The 21,477-nt window shown below is 39.0% G+C and overlaps 1 protein-coding gene across 44 annotated transcripts in view; it reads left to right on the forward strand.

Annotated features, from left to right (window-relative positions):
• The window catches only part of ZBTB20 (zinc finger and BTB domain containing 20), a 723,674-nt gene that overhangs the window by 401,289 nt on the left and 300,908 nt on the right, over positions 1-21,477 (forward strand). For 36 of the 44 annotated variants that reach the window (XR_012897274.1, XR_012897273.1, XR_012897271.1 and 33 more), the window contains one exon: positions 13,151-13,287. The exons of 5 other annotated variants lie outside the window; for them this stretch is intronic. The gene's annotated coding sequence lies outside the window, so the exon portion shown is untranslated. The remainder of the gene's footprint in view (positions 1-13,150; positions 13,288-21,477) is intronic. 3 more of the 44 variants (XM_075906104.1, XM_075905991.1, XM_075906052.1) reach the window with 1 other exon arrangement.

Below are 21,477 nucleotides of genomic sequence, written 5' to 3' on the forward strand. Positions count from 1 at the left end.
ATTTCACAGTGCGATTAATTGTGATTAATTTTTGTAAACGTAATTAATAATTTAGTTTATCACATGAGCTAATTGTGATTAATCAACAGCCCTAGAAGTCAATAACTAGGTAGCAGCCTTCCCTCTGAGTCAAGGTTGGATCAGTGTGTTAGAGGTCATCATGCTGCTGAAGGTATCATCTTTCACAGAAGTAAAAGAATGAGTGTGATCATTTGTGGCCATTGTCTACATTTCTCATTTCACTTTTCAAAAGAGCATGGGTCTTAGAAACAGTATATTGGACAAAATTCATGTAATTATTATTGGGCCAAGCTCATCTTGTCGTCTCTCCTGTTGAGACTACACCAGTGATAGATTTGGCTCGTTTCTGCTTCCCCACAGATTCAGGTTGATCTGGAATCTTTCCTTACTTCATTTCCTAATCTATGTTGTAATGTTGCTGTTTTGTAGCATTGCAGTTAAATAGTTGTTGCTTTCCCTCCCAGAGGTGATTATATTTCAGAGATAGATGTTGTGATCTCATGTATCTGGTAGTTTTGTATGTTAGAGTAAGACCCTGATCCTCCCATATGTGCACAAGCAGGCAGTTCCCTACTTTTGCACAGAGTCCCATTATGTTAATGAGGATTCAGAGGGGAGCCGGAATTTCCAATGAAGAGTCATTTGCAGGAATGAGCCCTTAGTTTGTAAAAGGTATTTAGGATTTCTTGTGTTGAAAGGGGGTTTTCTATAAGATCATTATTTTTCTTGGGGAATTCTGATTTTGGCCAACACACACACATTGCAACAAATGGTTTGGAGGCCAGTGTAGCCTTAAAAAAAAATCAAGAGTATCCCCAAATCAATCAGTCTCTGAATTCAATATTCACTGGAATTTATTTGATGAACACCTCAGCAGTGTGCATTCTGTTTATTCATTGTGAATGGAAGTAGCAGAGGGAAGGTTACAGACTGGGGTAAGAAACAAATTATGGCTGGTCCTACATGAATAGAGTTGAGAAGAGAACATAGTCACTCTCCCCAGTGCTCCTGAGAGCCAAAATGTGGCCCTTAGTATCTAGGCCAACAATATTCACAAAACAGTTTGTTGAAGAGCTGGAAATAGAAAGCAGGAAATTCTTGATTTAAAGTCTAGTATTTAGACCATGTCTTGTATGAAATCTGTACTCCATACATGCCTCTGCATGCGTCTTCCTTGGAAAAATATGTGCCTTCCCCCTAGCATGGGGGCAGATCCCCTAGATTTTGTGAGCCATTACTAAAGAGAACCAGTCACCAAAGAACTGCTGATTTGCCTTAGTCGCTAAGACTTTTTCTCACAGTTCTGCCTGTGGTGCCTGTCACTAGCAGTCAAATAAGGACAATTTTACCATTCTCTCCTGCTGCTCTAATTTTTTTTTCAGTGCCAGTACATGTATTTGTTATTCTTTATAACTCCCTTTGAAGTTGGGAATCCAAGGGGAATCTAAAACCGACCAGATGTTTCTGCTGTTGGAGAGACAGAAGACAGCAAGGATTAAGTTTAACTGAAACTTAGTCCTGTACAAAAACCATTACAGCTAGAATTCTTCCTCAGATCATTTTATTTATTTATTATTTATTTATATTTGCACTTGCCATTCTGAGTAGGTGATACCTCATGTCATCATGCCTAGGAGGAAGATGAATGGTTTATCCAAGTAAATACTGTATCAGCGACTGCCTGTGTTGATTTCCCTTATGGGAGTTCAGTTCCATTACACTGCTTATTTCCCACCCACACTTTTTATACTGCATTTTTTCTTAACGAAAATCACTCCTGTGTCACTTTAAGTTTGGAGGGCAGACATGCAGATCCACCCAGAGAGAGTTCAACATAGCCAGTGGGTCGGGAATGTGACGTGCATAGGAGGAGGGACTGGCCAGAAGTCAGGAATCAAATGAAAACATTTATGTTGTTTAACTCTATCTCCCTTCATCAGCGTTGCAGAGGGAAGCAAGGAAGTGGTAGGGAAGAAGGCAAAGGTGATGGATTTATGAACAGAAAGAGGCATTTTAATTTCAGTTCCCTGGGCATAGGAAGGAAAAGGTGTCGACTATATAGAAAAGGGATGAATCTGTTCGGGAGGAAATGCTACAAATGCTTACAAAAAATTGAAGATGCAAAAAACAAAAAACAAAAAAAAGTTCAAAACTAGTTTTTTTGAAAAGGTACTGTACAAAATTTTGAATCTGCAAACCCTTTGGGACTTTTTAGATTCCAAGTCGGTGATAAGATATGGAAGATCCTCTCAGTCATGGCCAGGAAAGAGGAAAAACATAATCACAATTCTCAAGGCTTCCAAGGGTGTTTAGCATGGGAGGAGAGCCTACAGAGCACAGGGCTTTGGGGCATTCATTACTGAGGAGAGCTCAAGCCACAAAATCCTGAATCAGATCCTCTTTTAAAACACCACAAACTTCAGGAATATTTGGTTGTCAAATGTTTTTGGTTAATGTTCATCTCTCTTCTTTATTGGCATATCTCTTGCTGTTTTTGTTATCTTCCTTTCTGTTATGTTGGTGAGGAAAGCTTCTCCATGTTCTTCTCTAGGAATCCCCTTTATTTTTTCCCCACCAATCTTCCCTGACCCCACCATCAGAAAGGAGTGCCTCTGGAGTCTCTCAAAGCCGCTCCTTAGTAGATCTCAGGGGTCAGAAGAGATCTCCTTGAGGCACTCTCCTCCCTCCTCCACCGCAGGGCATGCTTCCTCCCTACTATCCACAACTCCTGGGCACCACCCTCATTTGTTTTTCAGTAGAAAATGGAAGGCCTGAATAATTACATTAAACCTCATAAGCAGCAAATATAAAGTGCATATACTTGTGACAAGCACTTCTCAGTGTGTGAGAGAAAAAATCATTGGCTGCTGCTTCACTTATTTTAAGCTGCTTTCCTCTATTTTAAAATATAAAGTATTGAGATCCTGGAACACTGGGTGATTTGAATGATCTGTAAGGATTTGAGAAAAGATATATAAAGGAAAAAATAATCATGTTTGTCATTTTATATTCTTAGGGCCTGAATTCCCAGCTTTGGATACCGAGGAATAAAAGGTTGAAATTGGGGGATTGGGGACCCAAACATTTACTCTTCCTCCTTTTCCGTCTATTTATTTATTTATTGTTAAATCATATGGTATGAAAATTTATATTGGTCTCACTGCTGATGGAGTTTAACCTAATAATCCAGGACTTGGAATTGGGTGTTTAAAAAAAAATTCAGAGATTTTTCCATTCAAAATGCCATTAGCAGTTTTTAATTTGACCACATTAGAAATCAGTGTCCTGCCAAGACAAAATTTATGTGCCATCTTTCTCTTGGGAGGAAAAAGAAGAGGGACCCGTTTTGAATGTTAGAGTTTTGATAATTTTCCCCTCCTCCTTTCTCCTCAGTTGAGACATTTTCTGCTCCCTCTTGTACAATAGGATCATAAGCTCAGGAGACTGTACATCATAGTGGCTTCCTGTGTGTGTTTTACCTGGACACTTTCTTTTTAATATTGTGATGCTTTCCCCCACATAATCCCAGGTTTCTTTCAGCTCTTGTGTGGCTACTCAGAGTCATTCAAATGTACCATTGAAGTAAGCAAATAAGAAGATACAAAGGGTTTAATAGAAATATGAATCTAGTGTTCCAAAGCAGCAGCTGAGGCTCCTCAAGGGAGGTGGGATAGTGTTGTGTGTGATCTTTGCCATTCAAGTTGCTATGTACTTGTTTTAAGGACACCTTTATGGGTCAGTCCCACATATCTTCTTTCAAACAGTATAACTGTCCACAGGAAGAGCATGTGCATGCCTTCTCCTGCACGGGTGAAGTGATCTGTTCTGGATTGTGTGCCCTGTCTGGCAAGTACAGTAGACTTCCAATAATCTGGAACCTTTGGGACCTAGGTGGTGCCCGATTGTCAGATATGCCGGACTATATACAGTATATACTGTATATAAAGTGTTTTAACCCTTTTTATTGTACATACTGTATACAGTATACAGTAATGTTTTAGTTTTTTTACTCCTTTTTTACCCTTTTCGCTCAGTTCAGCTGCTGCTGCTGCTGCCTTGTGATTCATTTTTTGCCGAAGCTCACTCACTAGGCTCTTGCCATTTTGATGCTGGACTATCGGGAGTGCTGTACAATTGGATGCCGGACTATTGGAGTTTTACTGTACAAGGACATAGCTCCTCTTCTGGCTATAACACATTCCCTTTCAATTATAAACAAAATCAAACAAGGCCAGAGCCTGAACTTTGGAGACTAAGCAATGACTGCAAACTAACTGGGTGCAAGAGGACAAACTGCAGCCCATATTGTGGAAGACATTACCAAATCTAAATACTCATGCAAGTGGTTTCTACTTTTATTGTTAACGAAAACAAGGCTGATTTTCTACAGTGGTCAAGCTAAGTGGAAAAGCATTTGCTTTCTCAGAGGTTGGCTTGGATTTTATATTAAGGCCCAGATTATGTTCACCTCTGCATGAATGCTTTTGTGTGGAGAGGGCATGTTATGCCCATAATATGGCAGTTTGTGCTCTTGAGCACAAGGAGCCGACTAAAGCTGTCTGACATGATGAGTCTTCCAGTGCAGAGAACATCTAAATGGGATGTAGACTTAGATATGGTCCATTGCCTCCTACAGTCCAGCTCAGAGCTTTTTTCATACATATAGCGAAGTCCTACATTGAGTATATTTTGCACTGTGTCCATGGAGATGCTGTATATACTGTGTGCCTTGAAGACAAGGAAGATGCCTCCTGCCACCGCTTCCCAAGCAGTGCACTTACTTTCTCCACTCCCAATGTCCCCATGTCTCAAGGGCATAACTGGGTCCTTAGAGCACTGGATTATTTGATCTTCCTTCTACAGATCCTCCAACTAGCCCTCTGAATTCCTGGATAGTTGCAGGATATCTCACTAACTTGCTACATGCCCATATTCACCCCTGAGATTGCTGGGCCCAGATCCCAAGAATGTAAAGGTTCTAGTTAAATCCTCCTCTGTGCACAGAAAATAATAATTCTCAGTTGTTTTCTTAGCATTTATTGTGACATCCAAAGACAAATGCAAGCTCATCTCTAGAATCATTATTCTCTTTGAAGAACAACAGATTGTCAGGGAGACATTTTACTGCGTATGGATTCACTTAGAAGTTCTGTTCCCCCAGCGTGGTTCTCCAGCTGCTCCATCATATCCTGAGTTGTTTATTCAACCCTTAATTTTCTTTTCATTCTAGAAAGGGCCTCTTAATTTTCTGTGTGTGTTCATGTATTTGTATTTGTCTTGTTTTTAGTGGTTTCAATTCACAACATACAAAATGTATAGGAAAGAGTTAACCATTGTAATAAATATATTCAATATATCTATATGATTCCTTGTGCATTCCTTTACATTTCCAAAGTTAGCTATTGATTTTTATGTTACTCAGTTTTTGGGTGCCCAGTTAAGTCCCTTTAAGGTGTAGCTTGGTCACCTAAAATAAGTAGTTACTTTGGAAAATGTAGACCAATATGTTTTTTTCTATGTATGTACATTTAATCTGTATCTGCGGGTCTATATGCAACTGCCAGACAATAAGGTGAGAGTAGGCTCTTTGGACTAGTGATTAATTCAGTAGACTATAGACATTGCTTCCTTAGTGACTACAAAAAAAAAAAGAATGACATTTTTTGAATTATCAACTTTAATGCTGGTAACACCTAAACATTATATTAATCATTTACATTTTCCAGACTGCTAGAGACATCTATCTCATATCATAGGCATACTCTGTCAGGCTGGTTAATTGGGTTTGCTCCTAACTCGTCTCTGTTTCAAAGTAAGATGGGCCAAATTGGGACTGGTGTGGAGCGGCATTAAAAGTCACAGGTTAATGTATTTTTAGTAATATAAGTTTCCATTACAAACATAAAGGCAAGAGATCAACACAGTCTGATCTCATAGATATTGGGAGCAGCATGCACACATCTGACGGGGGAATATGGTTCAGAGAGACCACCATGAAAGTCCAACAGGCATGCAAAATTTGTTTCCTCACATCAGAATAACAATAACACCTTAGCCTGTAGCAGTAAGAAATGGAAACAAGATGCTTTGTGTTTTGTCTTTAGATTTAACTATTTTGAGTACAATAGTATGTTAAGTAACAGCATTGGATTGGGTTTTTTTCTTTGAATTCTTTTTTTCTGGCCAGTGTTGTGTAACTCAGCTAGCATTGTAACAAAAATGATAATTTGCATCAAACAAACAAACCCCACATATCACTTTTAATTATATTGTCTCTGGAGAGAAATGTAGAATGGAAACAACAAACAATGCTAGAAATAATCATCAGGAGTGAAATCCAGGCCCTACTGAAGTCAATCGTATTTTTATAATTAACGTCAACAGGACCTGGATTTCAATAACAAACTTCTAAAGAATTTGGAGAGCATACCTGAGAAAAAGGAAGGAAAGGCCAGGGGTTAGGGCACTAGTCTGAGACTTGAGTTCTGGATTTGGTTCCCCTCTCTGTAATAGGCTTCTTTTGTGACTTCAGTTCCTTCTCTGTAAAAGAAGGAGGATAACGCTTCCCTACCTCATAGATTCATTGTGAGGGTAAATACAATGTAGCATTACAGATTGTGAGCTGCAGTTTGGTTATGGGGTCTATGTAATTAGTTAAAATAGGCATAGGAGCTCAATATGATGAGGCAAGTGAATAAAGTAGAAATTTGGACCTATGCTTGGAAGTACTCCCTCTACGCTCTTAGGGACTGTTGAATGTGCACTAATCATTGTGACTGCTGACCCCTGGTGACTACACAAGTTTCCATGTGTAATTATCATGGCCATAGGCCTGCCAGCTCAGTTGTTAGGCTAAACATTCGATTATAAATTGGTTTTGTCATTAAAGCATTTAAAATATAGAAATAGTATTTATAATACTTAAATATGCATTACAAGTTTGCTAATCTTATTAGATTTATAAAATGATGATAATAGTAACCAAGGCTCCCTTTAAGCTGCGTGGTAGCACATCCCAGCAGCTGCTTAATCGGCCCCACCCAGCTGCCTGACTGGGCAGGACTGATTAAGCAGCTGCGGGGCTGTGCTACCACGCAGCTTAGAGGGAGCCTTGATGGTAACATATTAATGATAAACATCCATCCTAAGCCAAATAGGTACTTGTGCATGAAAATACATACATTTCTGTCTTCTTTCCATTGCCTCACATCATCACAACTAGGCTATATAAAACAGTAATGAGAGCAGCTGTGTATATGGACATTCTTAAGATTTTAAAACCTATGGAACCTCACATTATGCTACATTTGAACCAGTTCAGTAAAAGAAAGAAATCTACTATGTGGATGAGCATGAGGGAATATGAAAAGGTGCAGTAACCTTATCTATGAAAAGAATATGATAATATTCACTGACAGTGGATCTACAAGGAACAATTATCCCAAGCTGTGTCTTTCAGACAATGCTGTCAGTTTCTCCTTTTTGATGGGTACAGCTGGGCATGTGATGCCTGGGCAAGACATTCCTCAGTGTCTGGAAGCCTAGTATATTGGGTTGCAGGTCTGTACCAGAATAGTTGAACAAAAAGTGGAAAAGAGGACAAGTTTCTGCACCTTTGGGATTTTAAGGAATCGCTAGTGGCAGGACCAGGAGAGGTTCTTTCAATGACACCTAAGTTCCACAGATGTGTATAAAGAATACAGCTTATGCTTTTCAGATATTTGCAGTTGCACCTTGAGGGCCAGACTCTGAGTTGTGTACATTGGCATAGCTGAACTCATTTCACTAGAGCTGTTGATCTGGCTCAGATTCCTTAACCAGCACAGCTCCATTTCCTTTATAGTTTCACTGTGTGTGCTGGATGTTTCTCGCATGCATAATAATTGGGACTTTTTACAGAGATTTTTTCATCTTCAAAGCACTTTCCAGTTACTAATGAACTGAAGCTCGTAGTACTCCGTGATAAGAAAATAAGTGGTCCACAAAGTTTATACACAAATGTTCATTCTAATATGAGGTTTATTTGGACACAGCATATCAGTCCAGCTCATCCTGGGGTCAGCCAACAATTTGGATCTTGATCCAAATGCATCTAAGATTTAGGGATGTTCACTAGCAGTGTTAACATTTGGGCCTAGAACTAATGAATGGTGTTATCCCCAGGGATATAGACACAAAAAGTAATTTGTCTAAAACCACAGTCAGACAGCATTGAGGATAGGAACAAAACTCCCTGCTTCCCAGCCTTAGGCTCAGACCACTTCAGTCTGTTTCTCTTACAGATAGCAGATCTTGTTGTGTATGATGTTTTTTGGGGTAGTATATACCATTCTTAATAGCCTGTTACTTTAGTTGAAGCAAAATGCAGGACAATGTAGCACTTTAAAGACTAACAAGATGGTTTATTAGGTGATGAGCTTTCGTGGGCCAGACCCACTTCCTCAGATCAAATAGTGGAAGAAAGTAGTCACAACCATATATACCAAAGGATACAATTAAAAAAAATGAACAAATATGAAAAGGACAAATCACATTGCAGAACAGGAGGGGGATGCGGGGGGGGGGGGGGAGGAAGGAAGGTAAGTGTCTGTGAATTGATGATATTAGAGGTAGGGAGAGTGGGATGTTTGTGAGTTAATGGTATTCAGAGGATTCCCGAAACATGTCATTCATGTTAAAATTCGACACTTTCCAAAAAGGACTCAACAAACATTTGAACTCTCTCACCCATTACCAAGATAGTTTCCCTAATTATCACCTCTAATACCATTAACTCACAAACATCCCACTCTCCCTATTTCTAATATCATCAATTCACAGACACTTACCTTCCTTCCTCCCCCCCCCCCCGCATCCCCCTCCTGTTCTGCAATGTGATTTGTCCTTTTCATATTTGTTCATTTTTTTAAATTGTATCCTTTGGTATATATGGTTGTGACTACTTTCTTCCACTATTTGATCTGAGGAAGTGGGTCTGGCCCACGAAAGCTCATCATCTAATAAACCATCTTGTTAGTCTTTAAAGTGCTACATTGTCCTGCATTTTGCTTCAGCTACCCCAGACTAACACGGCTACATCTCTATCACTATGTTACTTTAGTGGTTGTTTTGACTCAGTCCATTGATTACATGTTACAGTCTCTTTTGATCATCTTTATAGAGCATCACCAGGAACATCTTTTGTCCAGTGCATCTGATTTCTTTGACTCTTATCTCCTGTTTTGCTGCAATGAACTGCATAGTTCTTAGTCTCAGGTTTTTTTCCACTGCCCTTTCTAGACTCTGCTTTATAATGTTTTCTAGTTTCTTCCTTGACAGCTTGAAGATTCTGGTCACTAATCAGTCAAATGGTTCAAATAATGGACCCCAAAATGTAGGTTGTTAATTATTTTTTCAGTATGATAGCAATTAGTGTTTGATAGTGGAGCCTTTTGGTAATACCTGAAATAGCTTTGGACATACTCAGAACTAGAATAATAATTTGCACTTACATAACACCAGACTTGGGAGGATATAAAAGCACTTTAGAGCTTTTAATGAATGAAGCCTTCAACACAGGGAAGTACTAAATTAGTACTAAATATTGCCTTTACAGATGGCAAAACTGAGGCATGGTAAGGTGAAGTGACCTACCCAAGGTCACATGGATAGTTATGGACAGAACGCACATCAGGGTCCCTGCCAGATAGGACAGCATAAGCATTTGTACTAGTCCTGGACAGGAGAATGGCACTTACCAGAGTGCTAGTGTGCTCCCATTCAGGAGATCAGATCTGTGTTGCTCTACTTAGCCAGAGTTTTTGTTCCCCCTTCCATATGACATGGCGGTGCTGACCTAACGTCAGCTGTAGTACATACACTGTTCCCCTGCCTGATTCTTTGATGCAAAGAGCCTAATGCACTCCCTCAACTGTCTCATCTCCAGATGCCACTGAAGTGACTTCTCTTACAGAGCAAGAACCTTTCTGTGCTCCTTTTGCTTTCTCACTCTTCCACAAAGGAGAGGCCCTTTTACTTTGGAGTGTCCTCTTTCCTCTGGTAGTCAACCCTTATAAAAGCAGGGTCCTGTCTCCTCCTCTTTACCATCTCATCTGCTAAAGGAGCAGTTGTGTCTGATATTCTGGACCCCTTTTCCTGGCACCTGCAGAGAATTCTAAGCTCAAGGGGAAGTTTATTGGTAGACAAGAGTGAGTGAGGGTGAATCTACACTGCACCGGTATTTCGAGATAACTAGCGTTATTTCGAAATAACAATGTGAGTGTCTACATAGCAATAAGGATGGCTTATTCCGACTTCTGTAAATCTCATTCCACAAGGACTAATGCCTATTCCGAAATATCTATTTTGAAATAAGGTGTGTGTGGACACTCCACTGCTGCTATTTCAAAATAGCCCCTCACCAGGGCCATTCTAAGTTATTCCTCCTGGGGCTGTAAATCGAGATAGCACATCTACATTAGAGAAGCCTGCCTCAGACTAATTTTGAGGCTTCCCTGCAGTGTAGATGTGCTATTTGGAAATAAGCTAGTTCAGAATAACTATTCTGGAATAGTTTATTTTGAAATAGCTGTGCAGTGTAGATGTACACTGAGACTCACCCTGACCCTGCATGTGTTTGGGTGAAGGTGAGTGTAGCTGGGTGAGGGAGGGTGAATGAATGTGTTATAACAAATGAGTGGGTGTCTGGGTGATGGAAGGAGAGCCTGAATGAATGTAAGAGTGATTGAGAGCATACAGGAAAAACTAAACGAGCCAACGTGTGGGTGGATTAGAGAATGAACACACATGAGAAAGAATGGGCAAGGGAGACAGTGATGTGGAACAGATGCCCTTCCTTTATTCTTTCAGTAGCCATCCCATACAGTACCATTTTGTTTACTGTATTTCTTAGTATATGCTGTGGAGCTGAGTATTTTCTTAAAGCAATATGAGCTCTCAACTCTACAAAGTAAAATCATCTACCTATATTTTGTTACCTCTGTTTAAAGTGGACACACATAATAAATGTCCTCATGCCGTGTCCTAACAGGATTATTTCAGGATACTGTAATAGTCATCTTGAAAATCCTGACCTTTATGTTAAAAGGAATAGGGGCACTGGGTAAAACCTGTGTTGTGGCTCATCTTTATGGCAATACAGGATACTATGTAATGAGCATATTCACTGTGTGTTAAGGCTGTCCCTGAGATAAGGATATCAGACTTCAAAGTCTGTGTAAAACTATTTTGTAAATGGGTGCAAGTAGCTTTGGATTTTTTCCTTAGTAATGGAAGCAAAAAATGTTACCTCTTGAGCATTACCTGATAGTTATATTAGCTGTTAGTGCCTTTTTCTGTACTGGTGTCAGTACTGGCTTTGCTAATTATTTGTATTACTTTCATAGTGACTAAAAGCCCTAGTCATGGACCAGTACCTATTGTGTTTGGCACCGAACAAAATGACAGTCTCTGCCCCCAACGAGCATATAGGAAGATAGGTCCTAAACTGCCATGTGGCCTGTAGCACACATTAAAAACTAGGGACCGAATATGGCCAGTAGGATTGACTGTACTAGTATTTCTGTAAATCCGTATTCTGCTTTCAGTAGTGGCCTATGAAAAAAAGCAGAATATTCTCAGATATCCTGAGAATGGCATTTAAAAATTATGTTACAATATACTTGCCAAGTGCTATTTCATCGTTTAGGTTATATTTTGTGGATATAATGCATACATACAACTGATCACTGAAAGGATCCATTTAATGAGCAGTGAAAATAGTTATAAATAAGTATTCCTACTCACTTTAGCTCACCAAATGATTGTCTCTGGATTCCAGATTGAATTAATCAATATATTTCTGAGGACTTTGAAATGGATCATTTCATCCATAACTATTTGGAGTTCATTGAATAGGTCTATTAAGATAAATATGGTTAATAGTTTTAAAACTGTGCACTACTCCAGCACTCTCTGAACAGTTATTCTAGATGCTTTACAAATGAAGAAACTGAGGCACAAAACAGTTGAAAGTCTAGACCAGTGACACACAGTTTGTGTCACAGTTGGATGTAAATTTAGGGTTTTACACATTATGTTCTGATTCTGGAATAGATACAAACGATTAAAAAAAGTTGATAGCTATGGAAAACTGACACTTCCCTATGATAATGTAACATGTAATAATAAAAGACTGATTTCAGTGTTCTTACAGTAAGTGAGAAATTACCAAATAAATGATCACACATGTCTATAGGTTACAAGTCCAGTCAGCCAACCAAAAGATAGCCCATGGCTACGTCTAGACTGGCATGATTTTCCACAAATGCTTTTAACGGAAAAGTTTTTCCGTTAAAAGCATTTGTGGAAAAGAGCATCTAGATTGGCATGGACGCTTTTCCGCGAAAACACTTTTTGCGGAAAAGCGTCCATGCCAATCTAGACGCAGTTTTGCGCAAGAAAACCCCGACTGCCATTTTTGCCATCGGGGCGTTTTTCCACAAAACAGTTTTCAGCTGTCTACATTGGCCCTTTTGCACAAAAGCATTTCCGGAAAAGGGCTTTTGCCCGAATGGGAAGGTCAAAGCATTTGGGCAAGAAGCACTGATTTCGGACAGTAGAACATCAGTGCTTTTGTGCAAGATCAAGCAGCCAGTGTAGACAGCTGGCAAGTTTTTCCGCAAAAGCAACCACTTTTGCGGAAAAACTTGCCTGTCTAGATGCAGCCCATGTGTTTATTAAAGAACGCACATTTTTAGATAGAATAATACCAAGTTTGCTTGATTCAGATCTTTTGTGTCTTGCAAATGTTTTCACTCTTATGAGGAGATAGTCCTTGGCCTGATATCATGTTATCTTGGGCTACTAAACTGTGGATGAAAACTAGACATGTAGCAAGAAAATGTTTGCAGATGAGTACCAAAAAAATGTTATAGGAAGCCTATAGAAAACTAACATTTGTTATATAAAATATTCATCTGCACAACTGTGTCAGATTCTATTTTTAATATCAGGCTGTATCATCATGTTTCAAAGTTGCCATTAGTGCACTTGTGCTGCTTCTGACTGACTCCTGAGATTCCTATTAGCCGTCTGTTTGATCATTTTTATATATTATTTTCAGTCTTATTGCAGTTTTCTTTTTAAACAGCAGGCCGAGCTGACTCACTGCTGTTGACTCCCTGACCTGCTTCCCATTTCAACCTCCACCTGTTTAAAAAGTTTAGTAGCCGACATATGTCCCCTGGGATCATCTGAGCAGTGGACCAGGAAAAAGCAAACCAAAAGGTAAAACTTTTTGCTTGTGAAGGAAGATCTCTATAATCACATAAGTAAATTACTGTTTTGCTGATTATTCCATCAAGGGAAAGGGAGAGAAAGAGGAAACATCATGCTGAGTGAAGAGAGTTGCTTGAAGTAAAAAACTGTTTTTTTGCAATTTCAGCTGCCAGCAATGTGAAGCGAAGAATACTTTCCTGTTCTTGATATAAAATACACTGAAATGGAAGTGAGATACAGAATGAGCTAGTCAGTAGTTAGTGGAGTGGGAGTTAAGAGTCTATTCTTGGTTCTACCATTGACATGCTTTGTGACTTATTTAACTTCTCTGTGTCTCAGTTTACACACGTGGTAAGGGGAAGTTGTAAGAATAGGTACTGTAATAGTTGCTGTTACTATTTTAATTGTTTGTATTCTGGTATGCCAACAGTGTTGTAGGTTTTGTGCACACACAAGGAAAACTCAATCCTTATCCCAAGTATCTTACAATCTAATTATGTGACTAGTATGGGAGTGACTATTGAGATAGTATTAGTATATAAATAATGGTAATTAATAATTATGCTAAGCCTCCATGCATGACTGTTGTGAGCTAACTAGACATTTCGTCAGCTGACGCTGACTAAGGCAAGTAAATTCCTTAAATGTGCCATCCTTCTCTCTTGAGAAGCCACATTTCTGTATGCTTAGAACTAAGCATTACAAGACCAATAGTTCTTACCTTTTTCATGGTGGCATTGAGGCTAACAGGAACTCAGTGTTAGATAGCTTTGCACCACAATAAGAATGGCCATACTTGGTGAGATCAAGGGTCCATTTAGCCTAGTATTTTCTCTTCTAACAGTGGACAATACTTGTTGCTCCAGAGGGAATGAACAGAACAAGTAATCATCAAATGATCCATTTCCTATCATTCATTCCCAGATTCTGGCAAACAGAGGGTAGGCTTTATTGAATGCCTTACAAATCTCATATTAATAGAAATATTTTATTTACTTTTTTAAAATATACATAGAAATAGGATTTTTTTTATTTAAATATTTCCCCTCATTGTTTTTTTCAATCTCAAAGGAAATACGTTGTTCTAGCATAGGAAAATCTCCAACTGAAAAGGATTAGAAACAAAAATAAAGCTGAGAAACCAATTTTCATTTTGCAAGATAAGCAGCATGTAAAAAATAAATCAACCTCAAAACTTAATAATAGAGGATTATTAAGTTAGTTTCACCTTAATACCTCCAAGCCTTATTAGTAATACAGGTAAGGAAATTGCTTAATAAAAATATATGATTTGTAACTTGACAGTGTCCCTCTTAATTAAGTTATGAGATCCTCCGATGAAAGATGTTATAAAAGTACAGTGTGTATTTTCTATTATTCATAAAAGAATGCTGAAGTTCTAGCTCGAAACGATTAAAGCAAGGAAAATCTCATTGAAGCCTTTGATTCTATTATGGGTATTTCTAAAGACACCTATCTCACCATGATATCTGTAGCACTGTACTGTATCTGACTAGCTCCTTAAATCACCCTCTTCTGATGCAGGAATTGAAGATGTTTGCAGTCATTTTGGCCCAGTTATACATATATTAGAAATGCAACTAAGTGTTTCTGAAAAGAAAAATGCATTATTTTCAAAGGTGGTGACTGAGAAGAAATAATGTTTGAAAGCTTGTATTTACTCCCCACCTAAATTACAAGTTACCAGATATACTAAATCAGCCTCTTGCTACATATTTAGTTTTTACAGAACCTTCAAATATGTATATGAGCGTGCATCCCCCAAGCTCCTATTATAGATCCAAATCCCGCTTGCTTTATTGAAGCAAGTAAGTCCCATTCACTTCATGGAACTAATTAATGAAGCAGATTTTGGCCCATATATGTAAATAACTTATCACTTGTATCCCTTTCCACAATATTTAGCTCAGTTCTCTAGGTACTATGATACTGTAGATATTTATAATGTGAGTAGATTGTAAGGATGAAATTCTGACCCTATTGAAGTCAATGGCAATTTTTTTGTTGAATTCAGCAGGCTCAGAATTTCATCGTAAATATCCAAATTATAAGCCCTTAGGGGCAGGGATTTACTAGTAGCATTTGCTTACTTTGGTTTAAGAGCCTATCACATTCTTGGGCATTATAAAAAAAACATTAAACAATAAATGATATTCAAAATGTACATTGCCGAGCATTTTTGTAATGCCTGGAAGTCAGGCAGATCAAATGGTTGTCCAAATCAGTAGTTAGAGTTTGCACAAGAGGCCTGATTATTGGGAAAGCCAGAATAGGGAAAGGTACAGCAAAGCATCTAACAGAGTCAGGCAAGGCAGTGTGGCAAGGTCAGGTGGCTCTGAGTGAAAATGAAACCTTCCTGTTAATGGCATGTGCCTGCTTAGCTGCCTCAAGATATTGTGCTAGCTTCTCTTGGATTTGTTGGAAGTGCTGAATCAGTTCTGAGGCTGCAGGGAGAAGAGCAAGATGAAAATGGGGATGAAAACAGTAGTTAGTGACAAAAAAAAACAGGCTAAGTCATGTCGAAGCCTGGTCCATTTTATTATATGCAAATTCCATGTATAGAACACTGACGGACAAATGTTGGTGGAAGTTTGGGAAGCATTGAAGTACTATTCTAGTGCCTAGTTCGTTCGTTCTGATCGACTGTCTTTTGATGATGATATGAGATTGAGGTATGGAGATGCACCACTAATAAATAGAAAACAACCCTCCAAAACTGTGATATAAGCTGGGCTCTTCGATCTGAAGTAATGTGTCTGGGAGGACATTGAGTCAGAAAAAATGAGAGATGAAGCGAAAAGGCAGTGTCCTCAGTGGTGGGCAGTTGTGCATAGGGAATGAAGTGTGCCATCTTTGTAAGCTAGTTGTCCCCTGGCCAGTTCCTGACTAGATTGCAGGTTCCCAGGAGATGCACCTTGGTGAATATCGGTAGTCTCCTAATTAGGTATAGAAGCTCTGGTATCATGTCAGTATGGTATTTTATGGAGGGAGAAACAGGTGACCCTTGAAATAAAGAAGCTTTATCTGCTGCTTGACACCTCTACCACCAGGGTCGTGTCTGGCTAAGGATTTCAGAAACCTGGGCCTGGAGCTGAAAGGCAGTTGGTTTAGCAGTACTCTGAGCTAAAAGTCACAGTATATTGCCCCCAGAAGATACTTGGCTATTGCTTGGCCACAAGAAGATTCCAGGTATCACAGGGAAGTGTGGGGACTAGATTAAGCTAAACCAATGGGGTTCATGATGTTCCCTGATTACTGTTTCCAGAACTATGGTTTCCTGACTGACAGAAGCAGAGACAGGCAGTGAGCTGTTAACTGTCTCAGACAGGTGGAGATGGTCTTGGGGTGAAGGGGAGACCAAGTACTTGTACTAGAGTGGTAACCGTGAATCTGTCCCTAGCTCCTAGAACTTATACAGTATAATTATGTCTTATGACAATTATGCCTGGTATAGAAAATGAATGTAGAGATTATGTTCCTGAGGTATTCCATGAACCTTTTTCCTGTTTTGATTTGTAAGGATCCCCCTTATAATCCAATTCCTTAGAGGCATTTTATCTGCTAATATGTGTAATGAGAGGCATTTCTGCTGTCATTTGTAAAATTATAATTTAAATTATCTTTATTTGATTGTGGGGTTCAAGTCTGCTAAAGTTACTTGACTGTCAGAGAAGTTGCACACACACATTTTTTAAAGACTTTACCGGCACATCTGGTGGTATAGCTTTGCCCCCCTTTCACTTATCAGTCAGTGATGAACTGGTAACAGCATCTGCACATTTTCATCATATTTGAAAATGCACTGTGCCTTTAATTCCTTGCACTTCATCTTAAAAAGTACCCTTATGTTTGCAGCTACTTAGTCTTCACTCACTCACATTGGTGTAAGTCAGGAGCCTGAAGTCTGTAGAGTTGTACCATTGTAAACTTATGTGAGAGGAGACTCAGATCGCTAGCATTTAAACTGCAGAAATAGGGCACAGTGTATTGCATACTTAGCTATCTACATAAATAGGGTTTCAGAGAACCTTCTAGGGCGTGTGAGGATGACTCAGATTTTATAAGGTACTGTGAGAACCCTCTGTCATTAATTACTTTTGGCTGGAATGGTTTGGGAGAGCAACCCATCTTGCTGGCCTTATATTATTGAATTTAGACAATTATGTTGTTTCCATCTCCAACTGTTGTTTCTCCTTTAAACCTCCTTTGCCTGTTTCTGGCCATCTTTTCAAGCTGCAAACAATCAACACGGTCAAAATTTAGAAATCTATCATGGGCTGCCAGGACCAAAGAGTTTCCTTTGGACTCCGAAAGCAACAGTTACTAAACTGGGTCACTTAGAAAATTTTCATCCTGGCTTAGTTTTAAAAACAATAAATTGATTTATGCTTCTTAACTCTATAGATAATAAATAGAAAGAGCTGCTGGTGCCTTAGTAGGCATCATACATCTGCAAGTCACTTATCTGAACACACAAGTGAGCAATACTTGAATGGAGGAAACCCAAGTTTCTTATCTTTTACAAGTCTGCAAGAAGTAGGATGAGCAGGTAGGTGTGGAGACCTTAGGACATATGGAGAATTGTATTCAATTCTGAATTCTGATATTGTATCTGTCTCATCAGTCAGTCAGTCCCTAGTTCCCTACTTCAGGGCACAAGCATATTCTGTCTGAAGTCTGTGAGAATTTGAACTCAGATAGTTCTGGCCCTTGGTTTGAAGGAAGATGTGTTACCTCTGTAGAGTAAGTACATCTGCAAACCAGACAGTAGTGTAAAATCCTAGGTTTTTCAAAGCTTTTGAGGGGGGTTAACGTGCTGCTCTGGGGAGCTGAAAAAATGTTCCAATTAATCATCTGGACACAAGGTTGTGACTCGAGGGGTTATTTAGCATAGAGTTAGCAGAAGCAGTAAAATCACAAGCAAAATGTTAGGGTAGGTCAGTCAATTCTGCTGGGAAGAAATATCCTCTTAACTTGCAAAATTCTGCTACCTGAAGATGAGCCTGTGTAGAATAGCTCAAGCAGCTCTATTCAGGGGCGATAGCACCAATAAAACCTGTAATTGTCTCTAATTTCACCCTCACTGGTATTTGTTCTATGTAACTGCTGTTTCCCCTTCCTAATTCACATTATAACTGAGTTTTTTTGTTTATCCACATGAGTAGACAAGCTCATGAAATGGTCTCAAGCAGCAAATGGCTTTGGAAGCCAGACAAAGTGAACTAATCTCCAGTTTATGAATGTTTTGCAATGCTGAAGGAACAAACGCTTCAGCAAACAAATTTAAAGAGGAACTGGGATGAGGGCTTGTAATAGCCAGAGGAAAATGACATGCTAGGTAAGGAAATTTATGTCAAGGAGGACAATAGAAGAATCAGCTAGAAGGGCACAGGAATTCAGGTGAAGGAGGAAAACAGAGGAGATGGACTATATGACTATGGAGAGAGAAAGGTCAGGAAGCCTGCTAGCCACACTTTGGTTTGAAAGGAAAATCTAGTTTTAAAAAAACCTCAAACTTGTTCTCCAGATTGATGAGCATGAGACAGAGAAGATTCTCACCTGCACTGCTATCATACTCCTCAAGCTGCTTCAAGCTACTGTCCAGAGTAGTAAATAAATGCTTTCAGCTCCCTGGATGGAAGTCTTTATACACATCCAAAAGATTGTTGAAAGGCCAGATCCAGTAGTTCTCAGTCCTTATTCAGGCAAAACCTTCTGATTTACGCCAATGTAAAAGAGACCAGAATCTGGCCCCACATCTGTAGTTTTTTTATTTTATTTATTTCTTTAAAAGGGCAGTTATGCTAGACTATAATAACCCTTACCTCTAAGTTCACTTGAAATAAGATTTTTTAAAAACTAAAAATAAAAGTTGAGCTGTGCTCAGCCAGGGTGGGAAATTCCATTGTGGCTGAAAGCCCATGGCAGGTAGAGTGGAATTTAATGAAGGAAACTGCTGTGTTTTTGTGTCTTTCTGTATGTTTTTCCTTTAAAACCGAGAGCTGGGCAGGCTTCCCATTTGACCTGATGTGACCCAAGCAAATTACTTCTTATATAAAAACAACTGCAGATTTAAAGAATGTGAAAATGCACTGTATCCTTTTTCCAACTCAGGGAAAACGAAAGCCTGAGAAACAGGACGGCCCTGTCAATAGTGGTTGAGCAAAACTATCACTCAAGCCCAATAAAGGGAGATTAGAACAGGCTTTCTTATGCCAGAGGGATTCATTATAAGTTAGATCTCTTTGTGTTTTTTTTTTTAAAGATACACTTACCGTCAGTAGGAGAAAAAAATCCATTGGATCATGTGTTTTGTGAGGGGAAAGGAAAGGAAGCACTGATAAAAGAGGAAAAGAAATGCTTTATCTAATATCCAAAACTAAAAAAAAAGTAAAAATCGTTTTAAGAGAGGAGGAGGAAAGGGCAGCTTCTAGTTTTTGTTGCAGCTCTAGAACAGCCCATTTACATTGTTTCAGGGTGTGTCCATTGATATTGTATTCAGATGTGTTGCCTTGGCATGTGTACTGACGGATTTATTTAAAAAACAAAGCAAAAAAAAGCATTGTGTGCTCGTGAAATTACTTCACAAAATCCTTTCCTTTATGAATTATTTTGATCACAGGCCTGTTGTTTAAATTTCTGAAGTACTGTGTTTTTTTTAATTGCCTTCTTTTCAGAACTATCTGCTGTAAAGTTGGCATCTTCCACATAACAGAATTCAGAGATTAAGGGGAAGAGGGGGAAGGGAAACAGACGATATGGAGGCTTTAATCAGACCAGAGGACTAATATAATGCATAATTAAATTCGCATCTGCTGTGGATCACAAATGAAATGAGTTTAAAGGTCTTGACTGAAAGTCTAGTGTGCAGACAAATGTAAAGTGGAGAAGTAGAGGGACAAATAAACACTCTTTGATGACTCTCATACTCTGTCACTGTATAGGAGAATAGAATAGAAATTGTTTTCAGTCTCTTGCTGGAAATCAAGTTAAAGGGTTTTTCAATCAAGAAGGGACCATGTGGTAATGTTGGAGCGATAAAATCTTGCAGATTGTATACAAAGCCATTAAGAACCACATTTCTAAAACATGGCATTTGTACACACACAGGGTTTTTTTTCTGGCATACAGTCGCTTGTGTGCACATATGTTAATGGTTGTGCAAATGGTTTTGAACATGTCTGTTTTATCCGTGTATGCACAAGTGACGGGATGGACAAAGTGATACATGCACAAATAGAGCCTGCTTACAAAATCTTGCCCTAAAAGTGAAGCTGACTACGAAAATGTTGTTGTTTAGGATGCTTACGGAGACCTGCACTCTCAATGTTGGTAACGTGCATCAAGAACCACCTTATGTCAGCATTGTCATTGCTTAGGTCCTGTGTTCATTCACAACATGAAAGATGATACTCTTAAATTAGGCATGTGAGGAAGCATGGTCTAGTGATGAAAGCACTGTGCTAAGACTAAAAACAAAAGGCTTCCATTTCTGTCTCTCACCTGATCCTGTTGGGAAACAGCAAACAAGTAACTCTATTTATTTTTTATTTTTCATATTTATAAACCTCATGATATTTGGGAGTAATCTACTGTGTCTCAGTTCCCACATCTGTAAAGGGGGAATAAAAATACCTACCTCACATATGTTTGGGGTGATACATACATGTTTTTAAAGAGCTTCAGGATCCTAGGATGGTATATCAATGTAGCTCTTGAAAGTACTAATATTCTTATCATGTGTGAGTTGTGACACAGAGGTTTGGTGCCATCTGCTCATTATTAATGCAGGGGGATTGATTTTTTTTTTCAATACTCAGGCTTCTGAATTTCCTGGTTAGCTCATGATTTGTAAGTGTTTTGCAAGACCAAGGAAAAGATCAAATGAAGAATGACACATGGTTGTGAAGTAGATTTAAGAAATCGCCATTTGGCTTTCTGGCCACTATACTGAGCAAAATATATTTTGTTCTTTGCTACATGACAACTTTCTAAAGTTAGTACAGATCTCAACCCCTGGATTATTTGTATGGCCCTACCAAATTCACGACCATGAAAAATGCGTCATGGACAGTGAAATCTGGCCGCCACTCTTCAGCTGCCCGGTTCTGAAAGCAGCATCACCACCACCAGCAGTGAAGAAGTAAAGGCAGCACTACTCCCCCTCCCCCCCCCCCA

The sequence above is a fragment of the Pelodiscus sinensis genome, chromosome 1, assembly GCF_049634645.1.
Source record: "Pelodiscus sinensis isolate JC-2024 chromosome 1, ASM4963464v1, whole genome shotgun sequence".
NCBI classification, from domain to species: domain Eukaryota; kingdom Metazoa; phylum Chordata; order Testudines; family Trionychidae; genus Pelodiscus; species Pelodiscus sinensis.